Below are 7,510 nucleotides of genomic sequence, written 5' to 3' on the forward strand. Positions count from 1 at the left end.
GTATACCCAGCTTGCCTCAGTTCCAGTTTGTTGCTAAGCCCCAAGGAAAGTTGTTGTCTTGTCTCTTGTCGTGCGCAGTAAAGGAGTCCATAGTAGAGAGTATTGATCAGTTGCTAGTGATTCATGATTTTCTTGATGTATTCCAAGAGATTCCGGGATTGTCGCCGCATCGGTATATTGAGTTCCAAATTGATCTTATGCCTAGTACTGCGCCTATCTCAAAAGGCCCATATCGTATAGCACCGATAAAGTTGAGGGAGCTGCAATGATAGTTGGATGATTTGCATGACTTGGGATTCATTCGTCCGAGCAGTTCGCCTTGGGGAGCGCCAATACTCTTCGTCAGAAAGAAGGATGGCTCGGTGAGGCTCTACGTGGATTATCGCGAGCTCAACTGGGTCACGATCAAGAATAAATACCCGCTCTCGAGGATAGAAGACTTATTTAATCAGCTGTAGGGTGCACGGTTCTTTTTGAAGATTGACCTGCGTTTCAATTATCATTAGATTCGGGTCCAAAAGGAGAACATCCCGAAGACAGCTTTCAGGACGTGATATATTCATTTTGAGTCTCAAGTCATGTCCTTAGGACTAACCAATGTGCACGCGGTCTTCATACAGTTGATGAACGAGGTCTTCCGTCCTTATCTCGATCAGTTTGTTATGGTGTTCATTGACGACATTTTGATATATTCGAGGACCCGCGAGGATCACAAGCAACATCTGGAGATTACATTACAGACCCTCCATGACCACCAACTATATGCGAACTTGGAGAAGTGTGATTTTTAGCAGGAGGAGGTGAAATTCCTCGCTCAGTGGTGATGAGGCAGGGTGTTGCAGTGGACCCCTCGAAGGTTAATGCAATGCATCAGTGGGGCTAACCCACGAACTCATCCGAGATCTGCAGTTTTCTTGGTTTGGCGGGATATTATCAACGATTTATTGAGGAATTCTCCCATAGTACAACGCTGCTGACCAGGTTGACCCAGACGGGCGTAGAGTTTGTGTGGAGTGATGCATGTGAGTAGGCATTCATAGAGTTAAAGGACCGCCTCACGTCCATTCTTATCCTCACTCTTCCCTGTGGGAGTGATAGATTTGTTGTATTTACCTATGCTTCCCGTATTGGTTGGGTGTTGTCCTGATGTAGCATAGGAGACCAGTGGCTTATGCATCTCACCAGCTCAAGGTCCTTGAGCTGAACTACCCCGCGCATGATTTGGAGTTGGCAGCAATTATCTTCACACTGAAGGTATGGAGGTACTATATCTATGGGGTTAGGTTCCAGCTCTTCTCTGACTACAAGAGCTTGAAGTACCTATTCTCTTAGTCCAAGCTGAACATGATGCAGAAGCGTTGGATGGAGCTTTTGAAAGATTATAATTTTATTCTCTAGTACTACCCAGGCATGACAAACGTGGTGGCAGATGCCCTCAGCCATCAGCCACGAGGTCTACCACATGATGATTCAAGAGTGGAGGATGCTTGAGGATATAGTAAAGTATGACTTCGAGTTTGGTCTGTAGTCTTCTATCATGCAGTTATCGAGCCTGTAGATTTAACCCTCTCTTGTTGTAAAGGTGATCGAAGCTCAGCAGACAGATGAGTCGTTACAGGGTTACCGAGTAGAGGCAGCATCTGAGAGTCAATCAGATTGACATATTGGTTCTGATGGCGGACTTCGCTTTAAAGGCCGATTATATGTCCCAGATATTCCTAAGTTGTATAGAGATCTTATAACTGAGACACATCGATCGTGGTTTTCTATCTACCCTGGCTCGACGAAGATGTACCGTAATATGAGGCGACAGTATTTTTAAGAGGGGATGAAGCGCTAGATCACCAGTTTTATGGCTAAGTGTGACATATGCCAGCATGTCAAGGCCAATTATCAGAGACCCCCTAGTCTATTGCAGCCGTTGAGCATCTCGACGTGGAAGTGGAAGCACGTGTCGACAGATTTCATTATGGGCTTACCGAGGACTTAGAGCGATCATGACGTCATCTGGGTTGTTGTGGATCGCCTGACAAAGTCAACACATTTTCTTACAATTCGTGAGACTTGGTCTTTGGACCGGCTTGCGAGGCTATTCATCAAGGAGATTATGAGACTAAATAGCGTTCTAGTCTCGATCATTACTGACCGAGACCTGAGGTTCACGTCTCAATTTTGGGGGAGCTTTCAGAGAACGATGGGGTCTGTTTTGTAACTCAGCACCGCATATCATTCGTAGACCTTGAGGATATGCTTCGGGCCTACGTAACTGATTTTGGGGTAACTGGGGTGAGCGTCTTTAATTGGCTAAGTTCGCTTACAACAACAACTATCAGGCAACCACTTTGAGGCACTACATGGCAGACTATGCAGATCACCGATTTATTGGACTGAGGTTAGAGAACAGCGTCTCCTAGGTCCCGAGCTTGTGCAGCAAACATCATAGGCCATCGATATCATTAGGCAAAGGATGCACATAGCTCAGAGCTGGCAGAAGAGTTTTGCTTATCACCGGTGTTGCCCCTTAGAGTTTGTTATTGGAGACAGAGTATATCTTAAGGTCTCGCCCATGAAGGGTGTAGTTCAATTTGGAGTGAAGGGCAAGCTTGGCCCGAGATTTATAGGATTTTTCAAGATCACTAGGCGCGTTGGCGTCGTGGCCTATCAGTTTGCCTTGACATCTCAATTGTCTGGCGTCCACAACATTTTCTATGTCTCTATGTTAAGGAAGTGGGGGTCAGACACTATTCCAGTTATTGATTGGCAGCCGCTGGAGGTTCGCAAGGACACTTCTTACATTGAGGAGCCAGTTCGTATCCTTGATCAGAAGGAACAAGTCCTTCGCACCAAGGTCATTTCCTTTGTGAACATGCAGTGGGGTCACCATTCTGTTGATGAGGTATATTGGGAACGCGAGGCCGAGATTCGAGAGCACTATCCTCATCTCTTTAATGAGTGATTATATGTTGTATCTTGTATGTTGTTTTCAGTTTTATATAATGATGTTATGTTTTCTCTTCCTTATGAGTTATGTCTAATTGCGATGATTGTGTAAATTTTAAGAATGAAATTTTTATTAAGAGGGGAGTTTTATAAGGCCCGTATACTAGATTGTACCATTTTGTAGGCTTCCACGGTCCTCTTAGTCGAATTTCGACAACCTGCCACTTGTAATCAATGTTTGCACGTGACTCTAAGTCTCATCCTATATATCTATGTTGACTTGACTCAAAACTTATACCCTAGCTACCGCATCGTCGCCATGGTTCCAACGTCGCATCTCACGCACCGATGCGATACCTAAGCCAGGAGTTGTGGGTCCACGTTTATTTCAAGGAAAACACTGCACATTGCGAATACCAAGGGAATCTCTACAACACATCACATCAATCCATTAATCAATGTCAAGTACACAACCTTACCTAGTCCATCCCTCTCCCATTCCCAAAGTCAACTCTCTCTCTCTCTCTCTCTCTCTCTCTCTCTCTCTCTCTCCCCCCCCCCCCAACAATACCTTTCAATCCCATCTCTTACACAAACCACTCCACCCATCACTTATAGATCACTCACCTATCTCATTTCATCCCATCACTTCTCTCTCTCTCTCACTCTCTCTCTATCTCTCTCTCTCTCATTCTCAACCCATTCCCCAAGCAATCCCAAGAGAGAGCCAACATCCAAGCTCTTCCCAAAGAGAGCCTAGTGTGGCCCACTCCCTACCACCTAATCTCCCATCTTAGCCATCCAATCTTCATCATCCACCATCAAAGAGCAAGCCAAGGAGCCTAGGAGTCCAAAGAGCTAAAGAAGGAGTATCATCGGTGGGTGATCCATCGTTGATTTCCATTTAACGGCCCACTTATGTTGGGACCCATTTTGATGTATGTGTGTGATCAAAGAGGGGCCCATAGTGGCGGGGACCCTCCACTACGCCGATCTCTCGCATGCTGAATGTATTTGATCCATGTCGTCCAACCAAGTGGACCAAACCGGGGGCCCACCCACGTGGACCCCACTGCTGTTTGTGCTCTATTCATGCCATCCATCACATGGACCCATTGCTTGTGTGGCATCCTCATCGTCCATTACTTGGACGGTGGGCCACTTTGTTGTATGTATTTTATCCAGTCGTCCATCACTGGATGCTGGACACTACAGATCTACAATCTAAAAAAATAATAAAATAATAATAATAATAATAATATATTATGGCGGGCCCCATGTCGGACCCACCTTTGAAGGAAGCTGATAGGCCAGGGCACCTATAGCAGCTATATAGCGGCAATATAGCAGCTGTATTGCCGTCAGCAAGCCTCTGTCATGAGTTACGAGTTATATCCCAACCGTTCATTCATTTGCTGGTGAGGCCCACCTTATACATTGTATCCACGCCAACCATCCATCTGTGGGCCCTATCATGAGGTATGTATTAAATCCATACCGTCCAACACCTTGGACAGGTGGGACCCACCCCTATGTATTGTATCATCACCGTCCAATCTCTGAACAATGATTGGCTAGACCACCTCATACCAGTTGTTTTGTTGCTGGATGAGTTCTTATAAGACTGTGGGCCACAACCCTGATATATGTTATGATCCACACCGTCCAGATGTCTGGACAGTGGACCACACTGAAATATATGGGTCTTATCCACACCGTCCAGATGGCTGGATAGTTGGACCCACGCCAAGATTGATGTGCTACATCCAAACTGTCCATCCAATTATTGAGCTCGTCTTAAGGCTTGAGATTAAAAATAAGACAGATCTATTAGGTGGACCACACTACAAAAAACAGCGAAGGAGTGAATGCCTATCATTGAAACCCTTTTGGGTGCGCAGAGGTTTTGGATCATTATGAAATTTATTTTTCCTCTTAATTTAGGTCTTTGTGACCTTATGAACAGAATGGATGGAAAATAAATGTTATGGTGGCCCTGTGTGGTTTAAATAGTGGAAAATATTATCTCCACTATTATTTATGGTATGGTCCAGATGATCTCCCGTTACGATTCATTTAGGTAATGCTCTAAAATAACATCTTAAAATAGATGAATGGTGTAGATGGCGCGACCCATGTGATGTGGCCCACTTGATGTATATAAGGCCCATAGTGCGGCCCATTGATGCAACCCACTTGATGTATATAAGGCCCATTGGTGCGGCCCGTTGATGCTGCCCACTTGATGTATATGAGGCCCATTGGTGCGGCCCGTTAATGCGGCCCATTTGATTTATATTTGGCCCATTGATGCAGCCCATTGATATGGTCCACTTGATGTATATGAGGCACATTGGTGCGGCTCGTTGATGCGACCCACTTGATGTATATAAGGCCCACTGGTGCGGCCCATGTGATGTGGACCACTTGATGTATATAAGGCCCATTTGATGTATTTGAGGGCCATGGGTTAAGGTCCAATGTGATGTATATAAGGACCATGATTGAGGCCCAATGAGATATATGTGAGGCCTTTGTGTGAGGCCGAATGTAATGTATATGAGGTCCATTGCAATGTGTGATTCCACCATGATGTATGTAATGATGTTTATGGCAGGCCATGCCTTAGGAGCAATGATGGTTTGACGTCCACATTGTAAGAGCAATGATGGTTAAATGTCCGCATTATAACTCTCCCTAGTGCCCATTGTTAGGCACATAATTGTTGTGAGTTGGCCGTCTAAGTCCATCTTCGTTATGAATAGAATTCATCACCATATAACATGCTTAGTATAGCTCCATATGTATGCTTAATATGAGAAGTGATTAATCATAGCATATGCCTTCGGGTAGATTGTTTATGGGGCTCCCTGATAGGCGGAGTTGCCCCACATGAGCGCGCGGTACGCACAGGATTGCTGCTTGACTGATAGTGTGATTCATACACCTCGCATTTGTATGACATGATTACTGTACGCCCTTGCAACATCAGTGATATGGCCTCTACAGGCATATTGTGGATGGTAGGATCGGACACTGGAAATACTATTACTAGCATCAGGGAGCCATAGATGTCCCTGGATGAAAATCCTTAAACCTGATGGTATCGGAGGATGACTCTAACGTCTAGACCGAGTGAATATATGAACGCACGAGGGAAACAACTTCCTCATCTTTAGATCCTAAAAGACACAATGATTAGGTTAAAAGGTCACACTATAATTAGGTCCTTAGTAATTTGACTAATATATAAACAAATTAGATGCAATATTAGGAACCAATGAAACAGAAGACAAGGAGAACGACAAAGGAATAAAAATAATACCCTTTCTCCCAATTAGTGTTAGGGTACTATCTGCTAATTTCACACGACTTAAGTTTGAATTAGCAATAAATGAAAATAAATAAATAGATATACCTGTCATATGGGTAGTGGCCCTTGAATCAATTATCTAAGGACCTAACATAGAAGTAGTGTGAAGAGCAATGATAGTATTACCTGTCTGAGTCAAGAAAGTAGATGAGGAGATCGTATTTTGAGTGACATTCTTTAACAATGGAAGAGTTATGGAGTAAAACACAAATATGCTGATTCGGGCCAGGGCATATTATATGTAATGATATAATACTTCACGAGAAATAAAAAGAAAAAAAAGTTAGGCCATTCCATTTCGACAAAAGACCCACACCTAAGTTCCATAGCTTTACGTCTGCTATCCCGATCATGATTTTTCTACCCCCAGAGGTAAAGGAAAGGTCCTTCCCTTTTGGGCCAGTTGTGGGCGAGGAGGGATTCGAACCCCCAACATCGTGGTTTGTAGCCACGTGCTCTAATCCTCTGAGCTACAGGCCCCACCCTGTCTCCCCCTGTGTTGTAGTCGGTTTGAAGGGGGTGTGGCTTTACCCACCCGAGGGTAGAGGGCATTGTTAGGCTAAGTATGACTAGCTTGTAAATGGGTCTGCTATCGATGTGTCGGATAGGTATTGGTAGGCTATTGACCAGACGGATAGTGAGGTTTCTTACACTCACTTGGACTGCGTACATGGGAAAGGGGCAGTGTCATTTGGAGTGTACTAAACCCCGGTGATTATCCAGAGTGAGAATTGTACTGATATTTGATGCTCTAGTGATGAGCTGCATTGATATATGGATTTAGATGAGGATTGGTATGCTTGAGTTGTATCTCTTATCGCATAGCCTTGGTATGGCCGACATCATTCACGTCTTGCATCGCATGGCCTTGATATGGCTGATAGCATTCACGCCTTGCATCGCATAGCCTTAGTACGGTTGATAATATTCATGGATTCACCAGCATATTCCGCATTACTCTGATATTACATTCTAAGCATGCTTATATTGCGCACATGCTCTCACTACTCTCTAAGATTTCTATAAGCTTATACATGACCGTTATGTGTAGGTGATGCTAGAACGCTGCAGCAGCATTGAGATTAGAGCGTGCGGTAAACTTTTAGAGCTTTTGATTCTGTTATTGTATTTAACTTTATACGCATTGTACCTTGAAGCTTTTGATCATAGTGAATTTTGTGATGGTGCCTTGGTTAT

At 44.2% G+C, this 7,510-nt stretch overlaps 1 non-coding gene across 1 annotated transcript; it reads right to left on the minus strand.

Annotated features, from left to right (window-relative positions):
- Nucleotides 1-6,719: 6,719 nt before the first annotated feature.
- Nucleotides 6,720-6,798, minus strand: TRNAC-ACA (transfer RNA cysteine (anticodon ACA)). Its single transcript has one exon. It is a non-coding gene; the product is annotated as a tRNA-Cys (tRNA).
- Nucleotides 6,799-7,510: the final 712 nt, after the last annotated feature.

The sequence above is a fragment of the Magnolia sinica genome, chromosome 14, assembly GCF_029962835.1.
Source record: "Magnolia sinica isolate HGM2019 chromosome 14, MsV1, whole genome shotgun sequence".
In the NCBI taxonomy this organism is placed as follows: Eukaryota; Viridiplantae; Streptophyta; class Magnoliopsida; order Magnoliales; family Magnoliaceae; genus Magnolia; species Magnolia sinica.